At 42.4% G+C, this 27,023-nt stretch overlaps 1 protein-coding gene and 1 pseudogene across 1 annotated transcript in view; both read left to right on the top strand.

Annotated features, from left to right (window-relative positions):
• LOC103304598 (60S ribosomal protein L6-like) overlaps positions 1–16,708 on the top strand; it is a 68,790-nt pseudogene extending 52,082 nt beyond the window's left edge.
• Positions 1–27,023, top strand: part of LOC103304095 (chromatin remodeling regulator CECR2) — a 205,141-nt gene that overhangs the window by 52,824 nt on the left and 125,294 nt on the right. The window lies entirely within an intron of this gene.

The following is a 27,023-nucleotide window of genomic DNA, read 5'->3' as shown; positions in this document are numbered from 1 at the left end:
AAACTGAGCATAACTCTGGTAGTGTGTCACTTTGAAGAAAAAACATTATTTCGCAAATGTTTCATCCTCAGCAGAAATTTGTTTCATCCTCGGCATGCGGCCGCCTCAGCAGCGGCCACATGTCATCAGAAATGGCTACGCGTGTCAGTGCTGACACGCGTGTCATAGGTTCGCCATCACTGGACTAGGGAGAGAGAGATAGAAACATCAATGATGATAGAGAATCATTGATTGGCTGCCTCCTGCACACCCCCCTAAAGGGGATCAATCCTGCAATCCAGGTATGTGCCCTTGACTGGAATCGAACCTGGGACCCTCCAGTCCGCAGACAGATGCTCTGTCTGCTGAACCAGACTGGCTAGATCAACCATAAACATTTGGAAAAAAACAAAACTTATAGGGATGGATGTTTGATGTTTGTTTTAATGGAAGTGTGCAAATTGCAGTGGAAGAAATAGTTAAGCCTGTTTAGGGAATTGGGGAATGTTTTACATCTTGAACAGAGCCTGGAGGGCTGGGTACAAATCAACACCTGGATAGGTAGAGAAAGGGTCACTTGGTAGAGATAACAGGTTGTGTAGAAACTTGGAAGAGAGAGAGTGGGGAATATCAGGTATTTTTAAAATTTTATTTTTTTATTAAATCTTTATTCAGATTATTACAGTTGTTCCTCCCCCCCCCCCCTTAGCTCCCCTCCACCTGGTTCCCACCCCACTCCATGCCCTTACCACCCCCCACTGTCCTCATCCATAGGTATATGATTTTTGTCCAGTCTCTTCCCGCACCCCCTACACCCCTTCCTCCCCCCCCTGAGAATTGTAAGGCCACTCCCATTCTATGCCCCTGATTCTGTTATATTCACCAGTTTATTCTGTTCATCAGATTTTTAATTCACTTGATTTTTAGATTCACTTGTTGATAGATATGTATTTGTTGTTCATAATTTTTATCTTTACCTTTTTTTCCCTCTTCTTAAATAATACCTTTCAGCATTTCATATAATACTGGTTTGGTGGTGACCAACTCCTTTAGCTTTTTCTTATCTGTGAAGCTCTTTATCTGCCCTTCAATTCTGAATGATAGCTTTGCTGGGTATAGTAATCTTGGTTGTAGGTTCTTGCTATTCATCACTTTGAATATTTCTTGCCACTCCCTTGTGGCCTGCATAGTTTCTGTTGAGAAATCAGCTGGTAATCGTAAGGGTACTCCTTTGTAGGTAACTAACTGTTTTTCTCTTGCTGCTTGTAAGATTTTCTCTTTGACTTTTGCTCTTGGCCTTTTAATTATGATGTCTTGGTGTGGTCCTCTTTGGATTTATTTTGTTTGGGGTTCTCGGCGCTTCCTGGACTTGGAAGTCTATTTCTTTCACCAGGTGGGAGAAGTTTTCTGTCATTATTTCTTCAAATACGTTTTCATTATTTTGCTCTCTGTCTTCTTCTGGCACCCCCATAATTCAGATTTTGGTACGCTTGAAGTTGTCCCAGAGGCTCCTTACACTGTCTTCATATTTTTGGATTCTTTTTTCTTTTTGCTTCTTTGTATTTCAAATCTTTGACTTGATTCTTGCGTTCCTCTAGTCTGCTGTTGGATCTCTGTATGTTATTCTTTATTTCAGTCAGTGTATGCTTAATTTCTAGTTGGTCCTTTTTCATATCTTCGAGGGTCTCACTAAATTTATCGGCCTTTTCCAGAAAATTCTTGAAAAACCTTATAACCGTGGTTTTGAACTCTATATCCAGTCATTTGCTTTCCTTCATTTCTTTCATTTGTGACCTGTTTCTTTGTCTCCACATTTTGGCTGATTCCCTGTGTTGATAGAGTGGCTTTGTGTGCTAGGTGTCCTATAGGGCCCAGTGGCTCAGCCTCCCCAGTTATCTGAGGTGGACACTCTTGGTGCACCCCTTTTGTGGGCTGTGTGCACAGTGTTGTTGTAGTTAAGCCTTGATTGTTGTTGGTATCACTGGGAGGAATTGACCTCCAGGCCAATTGGCTGTGAGGATCAGCTGTGTCTATGATGGGAGAACTTCTATGCTGGAGACACCCTTATGAGGCAAGGGTGTCTTGCTTCAGTGGGGCTTTGATGCTCACTGAGTCTGCCCCCTGAGTGTGTCCCTTATGGATCTGAGGAGTTGTAATCTGGATGGTCCTACTCTGACCCCTGGGTACACTGGCTCTCCAAGAAGGTGCTAATTTAGCCTCTGCCTGAGGCCACCCAGCAGGAGCTATGGGGAGATCTGCAGATTCCTCTTCTTTGTTTGGGTTTTGGAGGTTCCCAGATGAGGCCCAGCTGTGAAGCAATGCAAGCTGCTGGGGGGGGGGGGGGGCCTTGGGCCTTCTTTTGGATGTTCTGGGTCTCTCTGACTCAGCTGTAGTTTGTTAGGTAAGTTTAGGATTCAATGGACCCAGCCATTCATATGCAAAAGCCTCTGCGCACAGCTTGGATGGGGTGGAGTCTCAGGGCGGAGCAAACAGCAATGGCTTCCTGTCAGCCCTGCCCTTGGTAATCGCTGCAAGCCCCTCTGAAATCCACCCTCGTGTTCCGCCCACTGCCAGACCGTCTTGTTTCTCCCTGTATAAGTCTGGGTCCTCAGAGTCTGGCCTGGAACTGGAGTTCAGAGCCGTCAGGAGCTTGTGTCTCCCTGCGGATGCCGTGTACTCAGGTGCCAGTCCTCTCTGTGCGTGCGCGCCTCTGTTCCTCTGCACTTTACTTCCGCAGCTCTTCTGTATAGGAATCCCTTTCCACGCCCCGTGTGGTCCAGGGTTTGAGTTCTGGAGAAGGGCCGCACACAAATGAAAAGAGACTTGAAGAAATTAAATTTGGCGAAATGGGGGGGCCAGGCGGTAGTCCAACTCTAGTGGGAGAACTACTCCCTGCTCTGGCCCTGCCATCCCTTTTATTGAGGCTTTGGGGGAAATATCTTAGGCAAGATAAACAGAAATTTACATGTAGCCCTTAGGCAGGAAATAACAGAAACTTACATGGGACAAACAAAGGTGGAGGCTGCTTCAGCTAACAATGTCTCAGCTAAAGGGTGAGTGGTTAGAGCAATTAAGGTTGTTGACCAGCCTTCCTGGCTTCCTGTCAACATCTCTCTTTTAGTGAAACTGATTTGTTTCCAGCACCTCTGAGTCTCAGTGTGCTTTTTTTAAAAAAAGATTACTTATCCATTCAATCAACAAATATTCATGGCATACGGATTATCTACCGGGCAAATTCTAACCACTAAATCATATCACTCTCCCCTGCTCAAATTTCAACAGCTTCTAAAGCAATTTTTACGTAATGCTTCACTTTTATGTCTTTTTTGTTGTTGTTAATCCTCACCAGAGGATATTTTTTCCATTGATTTTTAGAGAGAGTGGAGGGAATGGGGGAGTGAAACATCAATATGAGAGAGACACATCAATTGGTTGCCTCCCACACATGCCCCAACTAGGACCGGGGATCAAACCTGCAACCTAGGTATGTAACCTTGACTAGAACCCGAAACTCGAGAGGAGGGCTTTGAGCCAGGATGCCTTCTAACCTGAGAGACATTAAAGTAGAAAAGATACCCAGTACATAGTTCTTAAGAAATTGTATGACGGTCTTGAGGTATTCCAGGGCCTGTTGGAAGCACCTAAAGCCAAGTCTAGGTCCAGTTTAACTCCATTGCCCTTGGGTGTGATCAGCAAATGACATTAATTGGATTTCTGCTATCTCCCTGAGTATGTTGATATAAGCTATTTGCCCTCTGGTTAGTAAATGGCTGAGTATCCTCAGAATCTGCACTGTCAATACCCTGTGCTGATGTCTGGTAGAATTGCGGGGCATCCTTATTTGTGGCGTTTCCTAGCTGTTGGAGGGGAACTTGCACTCTGATACAACTGGCTATACCTTTCACTTTGGCATATTGTAAACCTTTTTCAATGAACAGACTAGGGGAGTGATGGGCAACCTTTTGAGCTTGGTGTGTCAAATTTCGCCAAAAAACTGAGCATAACTCGGGTAGTGTGTCACTTTGAGGAAAAAACATTATTTTGCAAATGTTTCATCCTCAGGAGCAGCAAATGTTTCATCCTCGGCATGCGGCCGCCTCAGCAGCGGCCGCGTGTCATCAGAAATGGCTACGCATGTCAGTGCTGACACGCGTGTCATAGGTTCGCCATCACTGGACTAGGGAAAAGAGAGAGTCCAGGGGGCTCCTTTGGTCCCCATATATACACAGATCCCATTGGAGTACCAGGAGGAGTCCCTAATGAATTTAAAATTAGGAATCAGCAGCATTTGTATTCTTCTGGTGGTCAACTATTTATAAGCATGTAGATGGGATAAAATAGCCTATCTAATAAAGAGGGAATATGCTAATTGACCCTCATGCCATCTCAAAGATGGCGGAACCCACTCCCCTCAGCCCCGCTGGGGTGGCAGGTGTGTGGCAAAGCCGGGCCTGCCCCACGCGCCTGCCTCCCAGTCCCCTCAGTCCCCCAGTCCACAAGCCGGTTGAGGCTTGTGCTGCCGGCAGTGGTAGCAGCAGAGGTGTGATGGGGTGTCGCCTTTCCCTGATTGCTGGGTCACCTCCCGCCCCTGAGGGCTCCCGGACTGTCAGAGGGGGCAGGCTGGGCTGAGGGGACACACCTCCCCCTCCAGTGCATGACTTTCATGCACTGGGCCTCTAGCATTTGTTATAATCAGCACTGGTTTGTCAATTACACTAGAGATGTTATCAAGAGAATGATTTGGGGAAACGAATTATCCCTAGATATGACTTTAGCAGGAAAGGGTGGAGTATGTGTAATGATAGGAGGTCAATGCTGTACTTTCTTCCCTAACAATATGGCACCTGATGGCCCCATAACCAAAGCCCTTAGGGTTTAACAACCCTAGCCAATGAATTAGCAGAGAACTTGCGTATAGATGACCCCTTCTCTAGTCTAGAGGAGCAGTGGTTTGGGAAATGGAAAGGAATGATGACTTCAGCCTTAACCTATCTTATTGTGGTAATTGGGGTAATGACAGTAATAGGATTTTGCATTATTTCATGTATGAGAGGCCTTATCCAAAGGTTGAGACTGGATTAACCAAACAAACCACAGTAACATACCTGCAGAATAATCTAGATACTGCAGAACATGAAAATCAGACTGCTATCCAAATTTGGAGAAAAGAGTCAAATAAAAAAAAGGGGGGTGGTGGCACTATCAGAATGAACGAGCAATCTTTTTTGCCAAAGAAAGGAGCTTGCTGCCATCTTAGGTTCCTCCATTTTGATATGACCTTTAGATTCTTAGGGGCTGCCAATTTGGGTTCCGCCGTACCCCTCCCCTTCCTCTGAGTTACCAATCACGAAATAATGGGAACCCAAGCTTTGAGCCCTGACCAGTAGAGTCAGAGTGAGGGGCAGGGCAGACCCTGAACAGATATCCAGTTAGGTGTGCTTTGCCCATGATTTCAAGCTGGCAAAAGCACCCTTCTGTGCTGGAGTAAATTTGCCTTGCCAATCCAAATAAAAAAATTATTGAGAGATAGTTAAGAATACAGATTGTAGAATCAGATTGGGTTCATTTCTCTTCTCATACTCAGTATGTGTATGACATTTTACAAGTTACATAACTGCTCTTAAACCCAGTTTCTTTATCTTTAAAAATGGGTATAATAGTACCTACCCATTGAGTTAATGTGAGAATTAAATGCCTTAAAACATGCAACAAAAGTTGTATACAAGTTAGTCATTGATATTCACCAAACATTCACTAAATGTCGAGAATTGTGAGTTAATATGTGAATTATTTCATTTGGTATTTATAAAACAACTAGAGGCCCAGTGCATGAAATCTGTGCACTGGAGGGGGTGTGTCCTTTAGCCTGGCCTGCGCCCTCTCGCAATCCAGGACCCCTTAGGTAGGGTCCCTAAGCCTGGCCGGAGATCAGGGCCTATTGGGGCTTTCCTTCCACCTGCTCCTGGCAGCTAGCCCCGCCCCACTGCTGCCACTGCTTGCCATCTGTGTGGTGCTGCCCCCCACCCCCCACCACCGGTTGCCTCTGCAGGCGACAGGCGTGGCTGTGCAGTCACTTGGCTAGCCTGGACCTCTCTCTGTGGGGCAATTGCTGGTTGGCCCCGCACACCCGCCACAGCGTCACTGGCTGATGGCCTGGGCCTCCCTCTGTGGGGTGATTCATCGTGGGGCCTCCAGATCAATTGCCCCACAGAGGGAGGCCCCACCCACCTGCTGTAGCGCTGCCACGTGCGTAGCCTGGGCCTTCCTCTTAGGGGCATCAATCAGGAGCCTCCGAGATCGATTGCCCAGCAGAGGGAGCCCCCCCCACCCACCCACCTGGCTGGGGCTCCACGATCAATCACTACACAGAGGATGGCCTGGGCCTCCTGCGGGGCGATCATGAGGCGATGGCGGGACCCCCGACCAATCGCATTGCACTGCCTTGGCGGGTGTGATAGCATGGTTGTTTGGAAGGTCGTCCGGACCATTGTTTTGCTGTTTGGTCATTCATCGATTTACATATTATGCTTTTATTGTAGATACTTTTTATGAGAAAACTGAGGCTTAGGGAGATTTCACACAGATTTGGGAGTTATTAGTAATACAGTAAGTAATAAGCCTAAATTGGATAGGATAGAATCAAATGCTATCAGACGATTCCTACTCCATCTGTGATCCTGAGCCCAGCAGCTCCAGCATCATGTGGGAGCTTATTAGAAATGAGGAATCTCAAGCTTCACCCCAGAGCAGTGGTCGGCAAACTGCGGCTCACGAGCCACATGCGGCTCTTTGGCCCCTTGAGTTCTCTATAGATGAAAAATTCACATCTTTCCCACTTGAATGTAGTTTCAAAATAATCTTTAGGAGAACCCACAATATTTATGCTAAAGTCAGGTTTAATTCATTTCTCTTGTGTAAATACCTAGAAGTAGATGGCTGAGTAATATAGTATGTGAGCGTTGAACTTTGAAAAAAAAAACACTTTTTACTTTAGAATCAGTTTAACTTTATAGAAAAGTTATAGTGACTGTACAGAAAATTCATGTGTATTGGGTTGGCAGACTTCCTGCAAAGGGCCAGATATAGTAAATATTTTAGGTTTTGTAGACCAGGTGTCCTTTCTTGGAACTACTTAATGTTGCCAATGTAGGGCAAAAGCAGCCATAGATAATGAATAAATAAATGGGTTTTTAATAACTTTTAATAGCTTTTTTTAAAGATTAAAAAAATAATTTTATTGATTTTTAGAGAGGAAGGGAGAAGGAGAGGGAGACACGGATGTGAGCTTGAAACATCAAGCTGCTGCCTCCTGCAGGCCCCCTACCAGGGATCGAGCCTGAATCCTGGGCATGTTCCCTGACCAGGAATCAAACTGGCAACCTTTCAGTGCCTGGAACGATGCCCAGTCAACTGAGCCACACCAGCCATAGCTGAAATCCTTTTTATTTTATTTAATAAATCTTTATTTTTTAGATTATTACAATTGTTCCTCCTTTTTCCCCCCCATAGTTCCCCTCTGCCCTTACCTCCCCCACACTGTCCTCATCCATAGGTGTACGCTTTTTGTCCAGTCTTTTTGGAGTCGCGCGTGCCTCCAGACCTCTGCCTTCCACAGCTCCCGAGTCTCAGTGTGCTTTCCCTTTTCCTGACAGTCCAGATTCCCCCCGAATGAGTCTGGTTTCCCAATGTCTCGCCCGGGACTGGAGTTCAGTGCAGTTGGGAGCTTCTGTCTCCCTCCCGCTTTAGAAAGCCAGCCGCACACTCAGCCGCCCGTGCACACAGCTGCCCATCCTCTCTGTGTGTGTGTCTTTGTAACTCAGCCTTTTGCAGCTCCTCTGAGTCTCAATGTGCTTTCCTCTTTTCTTCTAGTTGTAGAATTTCCACTCAGCCAGCTTTCCTGTGGTTCTGGATGGTGTCCGTTTTGTCTTTTAGTTGTAGTTTTGATATTGTTGTACGAGGCAGCAGTGTTTACCTATGCCGCCATCTTGGTTTCTCTCAATGTTTAGTTTTTTGAGGAAACTCCATACTGTTCTTCATAGTACCTTACACATATTGTTAAATTTGTCTTCCAACCTTTTCAGCGACTGTATGATCATTTCTCTGAATTCTTTCTCTGACGTATTGCTTGCCTCCATTACATTTACTTCCTTTTCTGGTGATGCCTTCTTTTCTTTCATATTTGGGCTGTTTCTTTGTCTCCCCATGATCTCTCCTCTCCGGGTGTCTGGTTATATAGCTCTCTCTCCTGTGTTGACAAAATACAACACAACAAGGCACAGCACCCAAGGCACTGAACACAAATGTATTCTCGATATTAATAACTCCAAATAAAGATGACTACCAGAGAAGGGAATTAGGGCAAAAAAAACAAAACACCAAAGAGTGCAGGAATGATATTGAGAAAAGGAAAAAAAGAAAAAAAAAGAAGGGCAAGGAGATCTAAGATGGCGGCGTAGATAAACATCTGGGCTGCTGCCATCCACAACAATTTCCAAAACTACAACTAAAAGACAGAACGTCTATCACCCAGAACCATGGGAAAGCTGACTGAGCGGAACCTCTACAACTAGACCGAAAGAGACGGGAGTAATCAGGGCACAAACGCTGAAAAACTGAGGTACAGGGGAGCGCACGCGTGATACGAGCTGGCGGCAGAGCCCAGCTGGAGGCGGGAATTGCTTTCTTCATTCCAAAGAGAGACAAGCCCCCAGTCTCTCTGAAATCCAGTTTCTGGGGAGAGACTGGGCTGTCTGCCATCAGGTAGGAGAGTGAGGGTGGCTTACTAGCAGAGCTGCTTGGAGGTAGAATTGTTGACTGCGCCGGGGAGGGAGACGCGGGGACGCGGTTGGAGGCGGCTCACTGCCAGCCATTGCTGTTGGCCACGCCCTAGCCTAGTGATGCCCTGAAACTCCACCTCGCACAATCTACAAACACACCCAAGCTCCTAGCAGCGGTTTTTGCATATGAATGGCCTTCTCTATTGCAGTTTAAACTAGTAAACTTGCAACCAGGTACAGACAGCGCCAAAGCCTCCAAGCTCCAAGCAGGGAGGAGAGGATGGCAGTTCTCGCTGTAGCTCCTGCAGGGTGGCCTCAGACAGAAGCTGAACTGCACCCCATTGGAGATCCAGAAGCCAATGCACCTAATGGTCAGTGTGAGGCACCAGATTTCACCTCCTCACATCCATAAGTGACACATTCAGGAGGCGGACTCAGTGAGCACCAAAGCCCCACTCAAACAAGCCCTGTACCACAAGCGTGTCTCCAGCGCAGCAGTGCTTCCATTATAGACGCAGCAGGTCCTCACAGCCAATTGGCCTGGAGTTCAATTCCTCCCAGTATACCAACAGCAATCAAGGCTTTTAACTACACCAAGACTTTCCACTCAGCCCACAAAGGGGTGTACCAAGAGCGACCACCTAGGGTGATTGGGGAAGCTAAGCTACCGGCCCCTATAGGTCACCACACAAAGCCACTCCACCAACACAGGGAGGCAGCCAAAATGCAGAGACACCAAAGCATGTCATGAATAGGAGAGATGGAGGGAAGTAAAATACTGGACAACACAGTGTTCAGAACCATATTTACAAGGTTACTCAAGAATCTTCTAAAAACCGCTGAGAAACTTGAAGAGACCTTCAAGGACCTTAATGAGAATACAAAAAAAATGGAAAAGGACCAGTCAGAAATTAAGCATACACTGTCTGAAATAAAGAATATACAGAAACTCAACTCTAGATCACCGTACCCAAAGAGTCAAACCAAAGATCTGGAATATGAGGAAGCGAAAAACACCCAACCAGAGAGGCGGAAAGAAAGAAGAATCCAAAAGTGTGAGGATAGCGTCAGGAGCCTCTGAGATGGCTTTAAGCGTACCAACATCCGAATTTTTGGGGTGCCAGAAGAAGAGAGAGAGCAAGATACTGAAAACCTATTTGAAGAAATAATGACAGAAAACTTCCCCCACCTGTTGAAAGAATAGACTTAGAAGTCCAGGAAGCGCACAGAACCCCAAACAGAGGACCACACCAAGACACGTCATAATTAAAATGCCAAGGGAAAAAGGCAAAGAGAGAATCTTAAAAGCAGCAAGAGAAAAATAGTTACCTACAAGGGAGCACCCATATGATGGTCAGCTGATTTCTTAACAGAAACTATGCAGGCTAGTTGGGAGTGGCAAGAAATATTCAAAATGGTGAACAGCAAGAACCTACAACCAAGATTACTCTACCCAACAAAGCTATCATTCAGAATTGAAGGTCAGATGAAGAGCTTCATAGACAAGAAAAAGCTAAAGCTGTTCACCACCACCAAACCAGAATTACATGAAATGCTGAAGGGTATTCTTTAAGAAGAGGAAGAAGAAAAAAAAGGTAAAGATAAAAATTATGAACAACAAAAAGACATCAAGTACATACTTACCAACAAGTGTATCTAAAAATCAAGTGAATAAAAAATCTGAAGAACAGAATGGACTGGTGAATATAATAGAATCAGGGACATAGAAAGGGAGGGGACAGACAGTTCTCAGGGGGAAGGGGATTTGGGAGATGCAGGAAGAGATTGGACAAAAATCTTACACCTATGGATGAAGACAGTGGCGGGGGGTAAGGGCATGGGGTAGGGTGGGGAATCAGGTGGAGGGGAGCTATGGGGGGAAAAAAAGAGGAACACCTGTAATAATCTGAACAATAAAGATTTATTTTAAAAAAAAAGCGGTGAAAAAAATATTTATATGGGGAGAAAACTACAATAGAACAACAACTAGTCCAAAAAATGCAAACAACTAACACCCAGGTATGAATGCAAACTACAAAGGACAACTAATAACAAGTGAGGAGAGGAAAAACAGAAGCAAAAGAGAGTCAAACTAACAACAGTAGGACAGAGAGAAAGAAGGGGAAAACAAAACAAAATGAAACAAAGAAACAAACAAAGGGAAGAGGAAAAAAATTTGAATAGTGAAGAAAGAGAAGAGAAGTGTGTATGAACTTGGAGCAGGGGATTGGAAATTAGATCTATAAGTAGGATAAATTTTTAACGGGATAAAAAGAAGGAATAGGGAAAATCTATAGCAGGAATAGGGGAAGAGAAACAGGACAACAAAAGGGGAAAAATGAGGAAGAGTGTTGGCATAAAGTTAACGTTGAGATAGAGTAATATGATGCTAAAGGTAAAATGGAAATTGAATGTAGAACACTAATCCTGATAATAAAATATCATTAGAGAAACTTAAAGAAGGTTAGTAAAGTAGTAGTAATAATATTGATTAAAAATGAAAATATAATAAAAATGTAAAATCAAGTGAGAAAAAAATTTAGTTTCTTAAGTAAAAGATAAAAAATAAAAATGTGCTGTAGTGAAGGTCATTCACTTCCTCTCCTGTTCTGTTTGGCATGCCTGTTTCCCGTCAGGTAGTCAGGACAGTATTGAAGTTCCCTGTGTTCCACAGCTCCTGTGTCATAAGCCACAATCTTATTTTTCAAGCAGGCTGTATTTCTTTGTTACTCAGCCTGCCTGTGGTTGTATTTACACAAAAGTCAGTTTGTGATTCAACCCCTGGGGGGCAGTGTTTCTGTGTTGACATCCGGGGCTATAAGTCCTCTCTACCCAGTATTTAGATTTTGTTTTCCCTGCTGGACTTAATACTGGTTTGGGGGATTGGACTGCCCCAGAGCTGGTTTTCTGATCGTTTCTCCCCTCTCTGATCCCCAGCTTCCACAAAAACAGCTTTCTCCTGCAGTGTCTGAGAGTGTTTTTAATTGGGTGATCTATGTACCGGGCCGGGCTTAGTAATCAAAAGCAAGGATTTAAAGAGAAAAAAGAGCCAGAGTAAGTTCGAGATACTGCTCATGTCTCTGAGCACGGCTTTTATCCCGGCACTGCACAGCTGGTTTACTGGTAAAGCTTCAGGCTGCCTTTCTGTGCACAGCCCAGCTATGGGTTGATTTCTAGAGTTCCCTTCTGTCAGCAGCCCTGTGGACCCCCTTCCACATTCGAGGACTACGCTGCCACCAACGTCCGCGGATTCTGTGGGGCCCAGACTTCCTCTGAACCTCTGGATCCTACTGTGCGCGTTTCTCCCTTCAGCCTGGATCACAGACCTCACCTTTCTCTGGGCAAAATCTTATCTCACATTCTGTTCACTCAGAATTTTTGTTGGACATCTGTAACAGAATTTTTATTTTTAAAAAATTTTTTGACCGGTTTGAGATAGAGAGAGAAACATCGGTTTATTGTTCCACTTATTTATGCATTCATTGGTTGCTTCTTATATGTGCACTGACAGAGATTGATCCTGTAACCTTGGTGTATTGGCATAACACTAACCATCTGAGCTACCTGACCAGGGCTGTAACAGAATTTTTAATTCTACAATAATTCATTTCTCATCCACAATGCTTCTGAGCCACCTTTCCAGATACTGAATTAAGTATCCTTGGATTGATGTGCTTGGAATTAGAAACTATTTTTAGTTTAAGTTCAAATAAAGGGATTATGGAGATAAAGATATCTCCAAAATATAAATTCATCCCATTATTAAACAAATATATTTTGGGTTACCTAATTTAGCACCCAATCTGTGTATTGCTTTGTAATTTAACAAATACAAGTATATTCCTGTATTCGCGTTCTTGCTTAAAACCCTCCAATGGTCCTGGATGGTGTTGTTCAGTGGTTAGAGTGTTGGCTCTCAGATCAAAGGGTCTCGGTTCAATTCCTGCTCAAGAGCAGGTACCTGGGTTGCGGGTTCTCTTTCTGCCCCCAATAAAGGCATGTGTGGGAGGCAACCAGTCGATGTAGCTCTCTCACATCGATGTTTTCTCTCTCTTCCCCTTCCACTCGCCCTGAAAAACCAATGGAAAAAAAATATCTCAGGTGAGGATTAAACAAAAAATAACCCTCCAGTGGCTTCTTGCATTTAGAATAAATTGTAAGTTCATTATCATTATTAGTAGGGTCCCCACAAAATCTTTCTGTTTTCATAGCCTCGTCAGCTGTTTTTCTCAGAAAGTCTCTGGGCGCCTTAGGGTCTTTGTACCAGCTGTTTCCTCTGTTTGAAAGGCATGGGGATATGTGCCCTGTTCCTAGCTGTCAAATCTCAGCCCAGATGTCATTTCAGTGAAATCTTCCATGATTATCCTATCCTATGTGGCTTGTTTTAGTAATTTAAAATGAATTAAAGAAAACAGTACAGTGAATTTCCATCACCCAGCTTTAACAATTGTTAATATTTTATGTTCATAATAAACTGGTTTAAAGTAGTGCCCCACAACTCGATTTTCTTTTTTGCAGTTACCTTGTTTAATGTATCTGTACCTCCTTAACCCTGCACACTGTAAATTTCATGGATTTAGGTATACATTCACTCTTGACTCCCCAGTACCTGGAATTGTCCATGTACATAGTAGGTGCTCAATAAATATTTACTGAATGAATGAAATAAACTTCCTAAAAGCAGAAACAATGTTTATTCATATTAGTGTTCTTTTTTTTAAACCAGTACTGACCCTCTTTTTAAATTTTTTTCATCACCATTTATTCCCCCTATATCCTCTTCCACCTCCACTCACCCCTACCACCAGTCACCACATCTGTGTCAAGTTCTTTCTCTCTTTTTTTCTTTTTTGCTGAATCTGCATATTTGTATTCTTAACTGCCTAGTAAAGAACAACTTCACACATGCTGGACACTCAGTAAATATTCAGTCTGATAGTTTTTATTTTTCTAAGCCAGTGCTCCTCTCTATTGACAATAGATTTGTTTACATGACCCTCTTCAGGATTTCTCTCATAGAAGGGAGGAGAGGTTACTTTCCTTTCATTTACTTTCTGATCACCCTGCTTATATAAGAACAGGCTTCTTACTGATCGGTGATTTTTTCTTTTCTTTTTCCCCTTACCAGATTTCCTTGTTTTTTTAATCTTCCTTGTTGTCTGCTCATAGGTAATTCCTAACACATTATGGAAGCCTGCCTTTATCTTTCCTTTCCCTAATCTCTTGTTCCTAGACCTATAGAAGATGAGATGTGGAAAGGATGTTTGAGATCATTTAGGTTTAATTCATAGCACAGTTTTACAGGTGAGTTGATTGCCCAAGGTCATACAATGCGCAGTGGGTTGAATTGGGATTAGGCCCAAGAGAGCCAAACCTAGCAGTTAATAGTAGGCAAAATCTTAAATCTTTTTTTTTCTCATTGTTTTCTATTTATGAGTTCTGTTTATCAATTGAATTCCTTTAATCTGTGATCATGTTTTTTCTTTTTTAGTACCTTCCATAGGTTTTCGTACTAGCCACAGAATAGTATTTATTTGGGGGTTAAGAGAGTAATGAGAAGGCATTGTGTTTTTGCATTATTGGAAAATGAATTTAATATGATATTTCTACCTGCCTTATGGAAAGAGATACCTGGAGGGAAAGTCTTGATTACTTGTGTAATGGACATATAAAAAGAATTGGAAATGGAACAGATGACATGAAGAGGATTACCAGAAGGTTGCAGATGGTGTCTTTGCACTTTGGAACGAGTCCCTCAGTTCCTGCTGTCCAAGCCAGTGTGAAAGCTCCATCTGGATCTCCCCTGAGTACAATAATGTGATATAATGAACATAGGATATAAAAGCTGAGTTTTGATGAAAGTAATTGTCAGGTTGGATAGACTTGAGAATGTTAGAGACGAGATGTAAGGAAATGAAAACTTGGTCTAGGTAGGTCCTGATATATGACTTCTCTCTCCATTTATTTAGTAAAATCCAGATTGTTGGCATCTTGGTTCCTGTCTTTCTTTCTTTCTTTTTTTTAAAATATATTTTATTGATTTTTTACAGAGAGGAAGAGAGAGGGATAGAGAGTTAGAAACATCGATGAGAGAGAATCATTGATCAGCTGCCTCTTGCACACCCCCCACTGGGGATATGCCCGCAACCAAGGTACATGCCCTTGACCGGAATCGAACCTGGGACCTTTCAGTCTGCAGGCCGACGCTCTATCCACTGAGCCAAACCGGTTTCGGCTGTCTTTCTTCTTTTTTATCAAAAAGAAAACTTAAGCCCTGGCCAGTGTTGCTCAGTTGGTTGGAATGTTGTCCCATGCATCAAAAGGTCTTAGGTTTGATTCCGGATAAGGACACATACCTAGGTTGCAGGTTTGATCCCTGGTTGGGGTGCATATGGGAGGCAACTGATCCATGTTTCTCTCAACTCGGTGTTTCTCTTCCTCTCTCTTCCTCTCTCTCTAAATTCAATGAAAAACATCCTCTGGTGAGGATTAAAGAAAAAGAAAAGTATAAATGTAAAATAATGCTTTTTCTCTAAAAAAAAAAAAAAAAAAAAAAGTTGATTGTAGCTCTTTCCCATCTTACAAAATAGTGAGTGGAAAAGCCGAGAAGCTGGATACTAAGGAGAAGAAACCTAAAGCAGAGAAGGCTAATGCTGGTGGCAAGGTTGAGAAGGATAACCTCAAGGCCAAGATGCCTAAAAAGGGAAAGCCACAAGGCAGCCTAAACTGTCCTAGTCAGAGGGATTGTTCGATCTTCCCCATCAACTGTGTATTCCTGAAAGTCCATGCACACGAGGAAGTATTCAAAAGCTACTGTCACAACACCGGTTTGTGGTGGGTGATAAGAATGGTGGTACCCGAGTGGCCAAACTTTGCAAAATGCCTAGATATTATCCTACTGCAGATGTGCCTTGAAAGCTATAGAACGGTGGCAAGAAACCCTTAAGTCATCATGTGAGAAAACGGGACCAGCATCACTCCTGGTGAAGCATGGTAGCAATCATCTCAGGTAAAAACTGCTGTTTAATTTTTCACCCTGCTCTTCTGGCTTCTGTAATTGTTTGCTTGCTAAAATAATAGAGAAGTTATTTTGATTTCCTGAACTTATATAAATCACCCCATTCAATTGTATACTCCATTGATTGTGGTTTTGCTGGTCTTTTAAAATCCATTTCTCTGCACCTGGAGACCAGGACAGCACAATTGCTTTAATTGCTTCAGTGGCTCCAGAAAATGTGTTTTCCATTGACTCAGCGACTCCCAGACCTAAAACTATATTTAATCTTTGTAGATAACTAACTTGCTCAATTTAGCTTCTGTAAATTGCTTTCAAAAACCAGTTCCTCATTCCAAACCTAGAGATGTAATCCATACCTTTGTGATTTTTGCCTTTTATAAGCCAGATGTTACTGCCATTCGGAGCTGTGAGATTTGGAGTGCTATGATGCCCCCTCGTAGCCGCCAGCTTATGAAATAAATGTGGCTCCTTAATTTGACTTCTTGAGGTGTCCTTGTGTAATTCGCAGGATACACTACAACACCGGGACCATTCTGATCATCCTTATTGAGCACCACAGAGGCAAGAGGGGTAGTTTTCCTGAACTAGCTGAGCAGTGGCTTGCTACTTGAGACTGGACCTCTGTCCCTTAATTGAGTTCATCTGCATAGAACACACCAGAAATTTGTCATCACTACCTCTACCGAAGTTGATATCAGTGGTGTGAAAATCCCCAATCATACAGATGATTACTTCAAGAAGAAGCTGCACAAGCCCCGACACCAGAGGTTGAGATGTTCAACACAGAAAGAGAAATACAAGATTACAGAGCAGCCCACGGCTGTTCAAAAAGACATGGATTTGCAAATTCTGCCAAAAATCAAAGCAGTTCCTCAGCTCCAGGGCAATGTTGGCTTTCACAAATGTGATTTATTCTCACAAACTGTTGTTCTAAATTTCTTAAGAAGAATCTAATTAAACACCTGATCTGTTTTTTTAAAAAAGTTGATTAAAACTTTAGAAAATTGAGATAAGATAAAAGAAAAGAAAATGGTTATTTATAATTTGTTATTTTGAGCCCGTATAGACCTATTTATATATGCAGACACAATTTAAAAATACGTGGTATTGTAATAACATATGTTTTATTTCCTTTTAAAAGTAATATATGCACTGGCCGGTTTTACTCAGTGACCTAAAGGTCTCGGGTTCGATTCCCGGTGAAGGACACGTACCTTGGTTGCAGGTTCAGTCCCCGGTCCCAGTCAGGGTGAGAGTGGGAGGCAACTAATCCACGGGTCTCTAACACATTGATGTTTCTCTTTTTTCTCTCTCTTCCCTTCTTTCTCTCCCCTTCCATTCTCTCTAAAAATCAGTGGGGAAAATATCCTCACTACTCTTGTGAGTATTTTACAAAGAGGGTAATATATAATGAACATTTTTTTCATCTTCTGCAGATCTATACTATCATTATAATCAGATATGGCTATGCCATTGCTTATTTAACCACTTTCTTATTGAACATCCAGGTGTTTCTCAATCAATCTTATTTACATAAACTAACAGTGCTAAGATGACATCTTTGTATGTGTACAAGGAAAAATTCATGGTAAATTTTTGTGCTCAAGATTATGTAGCAGAAATATATATACATATATTATTGATTCCAGAGAGGAAGGGAAAGGGAGAGAGAGAAATAGAAACATCAGTGATGAAACTAGATCACCAACTTACACCATACACAAAAACAAACTCAAAATGGCTAAAGGAATTAAATGTAAGAAGGAAAACAATAAAAATCTTTGAAGAATCCATAGGCAGCAAAATAACACACATATATCGTAGCAATATCTTTACTGATACAGCTCCTAGTGCAATGGAGACTAAAGAGAAAATAAACAAATGGGACTACATCAGAATACAAAGCTTCTGCACAGCAAAAGAAACCATCAACAAAACAAGAAAGCCCACTGCATCGGAGAACATATTTGCCAATGTTACCTCTTATAAGGGTTTAATCTCCAAAATTTACAGGAAACTCATACAACTTAACAAAAGGAAGATAAACAATCCAATCAAAAAGTAGGCAAAGGACCTAAATAGACACTTTTCAAAAGAGGACATACAGAAGGCCAACAGACACATGAAAACATGCTCAAAGTCACTAATTATCCGAGAGATGCAAATCAAAACGACAATGACAATGCGGTACCATCTCACACCATGAGATGTCAGAATGGCAATCATCAACAAATCAACAATGACAAGTGCTGGCGAGGATTTGGACAAAAAGGAGCCCTCGGGCACTGCTGGTGGGAATGCAGACTGGTGCAGCCACTGTGGAGAACAGTATGGAGTTTCCTCAAAAAACTGAAAATGGAACTGCCATTTGACCCAGTAATCCCACTTCTAGGAATATATCACAAGAAACTAGAAACACCAATCAGAAAGAAAGGATATATGCACCTCTATGTTCATAGCAGCACAATTTACTATAGCTAAGATTTTCCATTGATTTTTAGAGAGAGTGGAAGGGAAGAGGGAGGGAAGAAAAGAGGGGGAGAGAGAGAGAAGAGAGAGAGATACATACATCGATTGGTTGTCTCCCGCATGTGCCCCTCCCAGGACTGGGGAACCTGCAACTGAGATACATGCACTTGACCCGGAATTGAACCTGAATCCTTTGATCTGTGAGTTGATGCTCTAACCACTGAGAAAAACTAGCCAGGATTCATTTCCATTTTTTAAATTACCTGTCCTACCTCCCATACTCTTTTAGGTACTTTTCTTGTTTGTGTGTCTACATCAGGCCTGGGTTTGTCTTAGCTCCCATGCTTAGAACTAAAGAAGCCTTTTTGGCTTCAGTTCAAAATTCTATAGCACTTGCTAATTTTCACATTGGAGGAGAGATATGAGGTGTATTTAAACTCCCTCCTAACTTTCAACAAAGGTGACTGATAGGTATTGTTTTGGGGTCAGAGAAAAGGTGGAGAACCTTTTTCTAGAGGCTTTGCTAAAGGTAAAGTAGGACTTCTGAGATTGTGGAAATTGTTTCTGGAAATTCCTCAATATGGCTATCTAGAAAAGATCTCTGAAGTGATTTGTGAAACCTAGACCTGATTTGAGTCTCCATTAGTTTGTGCTGTGCCTTTATATGGAGACAGATGTTAGGCTTCTTTGGGGAAGGGGAAGTTGGAATTTACAGGAGACATTTAGAGCTGCCCCCCTTTCTTGTGGGCATAAGAATTTATCTGTTTGTGCCTCCGCATTCTGTCTAGTGAGGAGGATGTTCCATTTTTGCAGGTAGGCTGCAGTCTGACTTTTATTACCAATTGTTTCAATTTTGTTCAGGAAATGCCTGACACCCCTGTATGAAGTGGAGAGTGTGTAACCTTAACTTCCACGCCTTCTTGGGTCACACAAACCTTTCTTTGACCATGTTGGACCTTAAATACACCTTTTGCAGAGCCTGTAGTTAGTTGTGAGGCTGATTATAAATGAAGGAAATCTGTGATGATTGTGGACCTCCTATAAAGAGATAATCAAAAATTATTCTTGTGGTGATCAAGTTTATAGTTCTGACCTTAGAAGCTAGAGTGTGAACGAAAACAGGGCCAATTTGTGTACTCACAGCATCAGAAGGTGTGACATATATTAAAAGAGTAATATGCAAATTAACCACCACTCTGCTACACGCACAAGCCACGCCCACCAGCCAATCAGGTGCGAGTATGCAAATTAACCCAACTACAATGGCTGTGAATAGGAGGCTTGGGTTGCCCCCAGCAATGGAGGAAGCCAAGCTGTCTGCACACCCTGGCCGGCCAAGGCCTCCACTCAAGGCTACAAAGCAGGGGTCCTCAAACTTTTCAAACAGGGGGCCAGTTCACTGTCCCTCAGACCGTTGGAGGGCCAGACTATAGTTTTACAGGCTGGCAGGGGTGCAGTTAGGCTTCAATCAGGCTGGCAGGGGAATGGTTACTAACCGTTAGGGGTTGATCAGGCTGGCAGGTACAAGCAGTTAGGGGCAATAAGGAAGGCAGTCAGGCGAGCAATTGGGAGCCAGCAGTCCTGGATTGTGAGAGGGATGTCCCAGATTGGAGAGGGTGCAGGCTGGGCTGAGGGACACACACCCACGTGCACCAATTTCCTGCACCGGGCCTCTAGTTCATTAATAACTGGAGGCCTGGTTCATGATCAGGGCCGGGGAGGGACGCGGGAGGTTGGTTGGCCAGCCACGGAGGCATGTCTGGCCTGCCTCACTCAGTCCCGATCATCCAGTCCCCAGGAGCAAGCTAACCTACCAGTCGGAGTGTTTGCCACCTGGTGGTAAGTGCACATCATAGCGACTTGTCAACCATTTACTGGCCCCTGGTGGTCAGTGCACATCATTTTGACTGGTCGATTAGTCAACTGTCTGCGCCCTGGTGGTCAGTGTGCATCATAGCGAGTGGTTGAGCAGTCTTAGAATGTCATTAGCATATTACACTTTGGTTGGTTGAACAGACGACCAGACACTTAGCATATTAGGCTTTTATTATATAGGATAATATTAATATTTGTGGGTAATTCTTAATATAAGGTAATTTAGTCACATCTATTTTCAATAGAGATGTACTTGAATATACTGTTCTGTTATAGTTTATTTAAATTACTGTACCCTTTTTAAAAAAACAATCTTTATTGTTGATAGTTTTACAGATGTCCCTCTTCTCCCCCTCCCCTATTGCCACCCTCCACCCAGTTCCCACCCTGTCCCAGGCCTTCAGCACCCTATTGTCTGTTTCCATGGGTAATGCATATCTATAATAATCTATAATAATAAAAGGATAATATGCTAATTAGACCGGACGACCTTCTGGGTGAAGCCGGGGCTGCGAGGGAAGTCCAGGTTCTAGGTGCCTGCCAGCAGCTGGAGAGAAGCCCAGGTTTCGATTGCCAGAGGGAAGCCGGTGCCGGCAGCCAAGGGAAGGACGGCCTACTCTTGCACGGATTTCATGCATCGGGCCTCTAGTATGTATACACTGAGTGGCCAGATTATTATGGTCTCTGAACGCATAATAATCTGGCCACTCAGAGTGTGTGTGTGTGTGTGTGTGTGTGTGTATGTTAGAGGCCCGGTGCATGAATTCATGCATGGGTGGGGTTGGGCCAGCCTGGCCTACTTTTTGATTGGATTGTTTATCTTCCTTTTTTTAAGTAGTATGATTTCCCTGTAAATGTTGGAGATTAACCTTTTGCACTCAGATGTCGAGTGTGAGTCGACACGGTTAGCATCGGTAGCAGCTCTTTTTATACTCTTTGAATGTATCAATAATTTGAAATATAAAAAAATCCAAATAAATAAGTTTGTATGAAAAGAAACTCCAGTTTTTTATTCTACTGCCGCGCTTTGTAAAATCTGGGGTATTTAAAAAATTAAATCCCGAGTATAATAAAGGAATCGAAAAAAGCAAGCGAGTGCAAAGGGTTAAACCCTTATCATTGGCAAATATGTTCTCCCATGCAGTGGGCTTTCTTGTTATTTTCTGATGGTTTCTTTTGCTGTGCAGAAGCTTTCTATTTTGATGCAGTTCCATTTATTTATTTTCTCTTTAGTTTCCATTGCCCTATGAGCTGTATAGGTGAAGATATTGCTTCAGCATATGTCTGAGATTTTGCTGCCTGTGGATTCCTCTAAGATTTTTATTGTTTCCCGTCTTAACATTTAAGTCCTTTATCCATTTTGACTTTATTTTTGTGTGTAGTGTAAGTTGATGGTCTAGTTAGTTCATTCTTTTTTGCATGTATCTGTCCAGTTTTCCCAGCCCCATTTATTGAAAAGACTGTCCATTGTATGCTTTTGCCTCCTTTGTCAAATATTAATTGAGCATAATGGCTTGAGTTGATTTCTGGGTTCACTGTTTGGTTCCATTGCTCTGTATGTCTTTTCTTGTGCCAACACCTGGCAGTTTTGAGAAAAGTGGCTTTGTAATATAGCTTGATATCTGGTATTTTGATCCCTCAATTTTTTTTCTTCTTACTCAGGATTGCTGCAGCTGTTTGGGGTCTTTTTTTATTCCAGATGAATTTTTGGAGAGTTCGTTCTAGGTCTGTGAAATATTCTTTTGGTATCTTAATGGGGATTGCATTGAATGTATAGATTGCTTTGGGTAGTATGGACATTTTAATGATGTTGATTCTACCAGTCATGAACAAGGTGTATTCTTCCATTTGTTTATATCTTCCTCTATCTTTTTTTTCAATACCCTGTAGGTTTCCAAGTATAGGTCTTTTACCTCCTTAGTTAAGTTTATTCCTAGGTTTCTTAATTTTTTCGGTGCAGTGTTAAATGGGGTTGTTGTTTTTTTAGTTTGTCTTTTTGTGAGTTCATTGTTGGTTTTTAAAAAAGCCATAGATTTCTGGATGTTAATTTTGTATCCTGCTACATTGCCAAATTCATTTATTACATGTTTTTTTATGGAGTCTTTGGGGTTTTCTATGTACAATATCATGTCATCTGCGAATAATAACAATTTTATTTCTCCTTTTTCAATTTGGGTGCCTTTTATTTTTTCTTCTTGTCTCTGCTATGGCTAGGATTGCCCAGTACTATGTCGAATAGGAGTGGTTGAAAGTGGGCATCCTGTCTTGTTCCTCTTCTTAGGGGAAATGGTTTTAATTTTTGCCCATTGAGTATGATGTTGGCTGTAGGTTTGTCATATATCGCCTTTATCATGTTTAAATATGCTCCCTCTATTCAAACTTTGTTGAGAATTTTTATCAAAAATTCTCTGATCATGTGATTTTTTGTCTTTCAATATGTTTATTTGATGTATCACGGTTATTGTTTTATGAATATTGTATCAGCCTTGCATCTCTGGGATAAATCCCATTCGATCTTTTTAATATATTGCTGGATGCAATTTGCTAATATTTTTTTTGAGGATTTTAGCATTTATGTAAATGAGGGATATTGGCTTGTAATTCTCTTTCTTTGTAGTGTTTTTACCTGGTTTGGGAATTAGGATAATGCTGGCCTCATAAAAAAAACTTGGCAAGGTGTTCCTTCCTCTTGAATTTTCTGATATAGTTTGAGGAGTATACGTGTTATTTCTTTGAATGTTTGGGAAAACTCCCCTATGAAGCCATCCAGATCTTGGTGGGAGTTTTTTGAATACTGCTTCTATTTCATAGGTTGTTATTGGTCTATTCAGGTTTTCTTATTCTTTTTTTTTTTAATATATTTTATTGATTTTTTACAGAGAGGAAGGGAGAGGGATAGAGAGCTAGAAACATCGATGAGAGAGAAACATCAACCAGCTGCCTCCTACACACCCCCTACCGGGGATGTGCCCACAACCAATGTACATGCCCTTGACCAGAATCGAACCCGGGACCTTTCAGTCCACAGATCGACGCTCTATCCACTGAGCCAAACCGGTTTTGGCTTTTTTATTCATGATTCAGTTTTGGGAAATTGTATTTTTTTAAGAATTTGTCCATTTCATCCACATTGTCCAGCTTTTAGCACATAGTTGTTCATAGTATTTTCTTGCAATCCTTTGTATTTCTATGGTGTCCGTGGTTACTTCTGCACTTTTGTTTCTGATTTTATTTGGGTCCTCTCTCTTTGTTTCTTGATGAATCTGGCTAATATTTTATCAATTTTGTTTATCCTTTCAAAGAACCAGGTCTTGGTTTCATTTTTTTAATATTGTTTATTTTAGTCTCTATGTTTTTATTTCCGCTCTAATCTTTATTATTTCTGTCCTTCTACTAACTCTGGGCTTTTTTTGTTCTCTTTCTAGTTGTAGGGTTAAATAGTTTATTGCTGATTTTTCTTGTTTATTGAGATATGCATGTAGTGCTGTCAACTTTCCTCTCAGGACTGCTTTTGCTGTATCCCAGAGATTTTGGGTTGTTGTGTGTTCATTTTCATTTGTTTCCAGGAAGTTTTTGATTTCTTTTTTGATCTCATTGGTAATCCATTCATTGTTTAATAACATGCTATTTAGCCTCCATGTATTAGAAGTTTTGGGTTGTTATTACTGTAGTTGATTTCTAATTTCATTCCACTGTGATCTGAGAAGATGCTTGATAGGATTTCAATCATCTTGAACTTGTAGAGAATTGTTTTGTGTCCTAACATGTGGTCTATATTTGTGAATGATTCATGTGCACTTGAGAAGAATGTATAGTCTGCTGCGTTGGGGTGAAATTTTGTATAAATGTCTATTAAGTCCATCTGATCCAGTGTGTCCTTTAGAGTCTCTGTTTCCTTGTTAAGTTTTTGTCTGGAAGATCATTCCAGGGAAGTCAGAGGGGTGTTAAAATCCCCTACTATGACTGTATTGTTGTCAGTCTCTCTTAAAGTCCTCTAGAAATTTTAAAACATATTTAGGTGCACCTGTACTGGGTGAATAAAGGTTTATCAGAGTTATATCCTCTTGTTGGGTCGATCCCTTTTGTATTATGGAGTGGCCTTTGTTGTCTCTTGTGATGACCTTCATTTTAAAATCTGTTGTCGGATATGAGTATTGCTACTCCAGGTTTTTTTTCTTTTCCATTTGCATGGAAAATATTTTTCCTTCCCTTCACTTTGATCCTGTGAGTTTGTTTTGGCATGGGTCTCTTGTAGATAGCATATAGTTGGGTTATGTTTTTGTATCCTTCCAGCTACCCTACACCTTTTGATTAGAGCATTTAATCCATTTACATTTAGGGTTATTGAGAGGTACTTAGTTATAGCCATTTTAATTTTGTATGGCTAGGTTTCTCTCTCTGCTTCTTCTCAGCAATCCTTTACCTTACAGTAATCCCTTTAGCATTTCTGATAATGCTTGCTTGTTGGTGACAACTTCTTTAGCCGTTTGTTTGTTTGTTTGTTTGGGAAACTCTTTATGTCACCATCTATTTTGAAGGGTAGCCTTGCTGGATATAGTAATCTTGGTCTCAGATCCTTGATTTCCATTACCTTGAGTACTTCATGCCATTCCCTTCTGGAGAGTTTCTGATGAGAAATCAGGTGTCAGCCTTATGGGAACTCCTTTATATGTAACAGTTTGCTTTTCTCTTGCTACCTTTAAGACTCTTTGTCTTTAATTTTTGGCATTTTAATTATGATGTGTCTGGGCGGGGGTCTCTTTGGGTTCTTGTTTTTGGGTTCTCTGTGCCTCCTGAACTTGTGTGACTTTTTCCTTTACCAGGTTAGGGAAGTTTTCTGCCATTCTTTCTTCAAACACCTTCTCTATTCTTTTCTCTCTTTCTGCCTCTTCTAGCACACCTGCTATTCTAATATTGTTACCTTTCACATTTTCCCACAACTCCCTTAAGCTGTCTTCCTGGTTTTTCTTTTTGGTTCTTTAATTGAGTGACATTTTCAACTTTCTACTAATTCACTGATTCAGTCCTCAGCTTCTCCTAATCAGCTGTGTATACCTTCCAATGTGTTCTTTAGATGTGTTATGTCATTCTTTATCTCAGACTTTTCTTTTTTCATAGTTACTATTAGAGGCCTGGTGCACAAAATTGTGTATGGTTGGGCCCCTCTGGGTGGCCTGCCGGGACGGGCTGAAACCCGCAGTCCAACACCGTCTGCAGTTGCTACCTGCCACTCCTGCTCATCCCAGCCCTACTGCACCTGCCGCGGGCTTGTGCCCTATCATTCCCAATTGGAGAGGCTTGTGCTGCTGCAGCAGTGTTCACCAGCCATGAACCCTGCATCTGGCGCCCTCTTGATTGAAGTGGCATGAGGGATCAGGCTGAAACCGGCTCTCTGACATCCCACAAAGTTCCTGGATTGTGAGAGGGCGCAGGCCAGGCCCAGGGACTCCACTAGTACACGATCTGGCCGGGGAGGGCTCCAGAGCGTTCCCTGGCCCATCTCGCTCAGTCCCAATGGGCCAGACCCTAGCAGCAAACTACCTTTCCAGTTGGAGCGTCTGCCCCCTGATGGTCAGTGCTCGTCATAGCAACTGGTTTTCCAGTCGACTGCCCTCTGGTGGGCAGTGCATGTCATAGTGAGTGGTTGAGTGGCCTTAGCATTTCATTAGCATATTATGCTTTCATTGGTTGAACAGTCAACTGGACAACTGAAAGCTTAGCCTATTAGGCTTTTATTGCATAGGATATCTTTTTTCATACTGTTGAGCATTTTTAACATCATTACTCTGAACTCTGTTTTAGGTAAATTTCTTATCTCTGCTTCATTTATCTCTTCTGGAGAATTCACTAGTTCTTTCATTTGGTGGTTGTTTCTTTGTTTTCTGATTTTGGTTGTCTGTTTGGGTTTGTGACTATGTATTAGGTAGATCCTCTACACCTCTCAGTTTCTAGTGCAGGACATTGTTAAAGGCTGTTTCTGACTAATTGGATCAGGCAAAGACTCAGATCCCCCAGAGACCACGTCTTTCTACAGACTAATAGGATTCCGCCTTGAATTGACCCCAGGCAATCGTCCTCAGGTGTAGGGAGATCTTTTTCAACAGGTTGGGACAGTTTTTTCTGCCTGGGGCCTAAACGTTACTTTTAATCTCTAAAGTGGCTTCAAGGCAAGGTGTTTACCAATAGGGTGTGTCTACTGTCCTTTACCCAGGCAAGGCAGATGTCTATGTCGGAAATATGCCCTCCGCTGCTGGAGGGAATGACTCAGCCCAGGAAACTTGGGGTGTCTGCCTTCTGAGCTCTATCCCCCTTCTGTGCTTGTGAGAGCAGAACTCAGTCCTGGGTTCTGCTCTCACAGCTCCAGTCCACTTTGCCAGAGCACAAGGCTGGTGGCTCCACAGGTAATTTTTGTGTGTTCACCTTTCAATAGGGTGCCCAAACTTTCAGCTGCCACTCCCTGGCAGACAGCACCCCACTGCTTTCACAGCTAGATATTATGTGGATACCCTCCTCAGTTTGGTGCGCTCTGCTGGGGAGCCAAGCTTCAGGATTAGATCCCAGAGTTCTCCATGGCACCCTCCCTCCCCCCCATACACACACACAGCTGAGATATCTCTCTGGGACTTCAGTTTCTATCTGTGGGTGCCGGGCCAGCCCTTTCACGCCTCCGCCCCTCCTACCAGTCTCTATGCGGTCTCCACCTGTGGTCCTTGGGTATCAGGGTTCTCTCTTGTGTGTTTCCCGTTGATTATTCAGGAAGACTTTTCGTATTTCAGTTGTAATTCCAGCTTGTTCCTGGGAGCATGTCCACGCAGCATCCACCTACTCCACCACCATTTTTAATCCCAAATAGGTTTTCAGTATCTTGCTCTCTCTCTCTGCTCTTTCTGGCATCTCCATAATGT

This window comes from Eptesicus fuscus, chromosome 7, assembly GCF_027574615.1.
Source record: "Eptesicus fuscus isolate TK198812 chromosome 7, DD_ASM_mEF_20220401, whole genome shotgun sequence".
NCBI lineage: Eukaryota > Metazoa > Chordata > Mammalia > Chiroptera > Vespertilionidae > Eptesicus > Eptesicus fuscus.
This window is presented reverse-complemented; position numbering and strand designations above follow the sequence as displayed.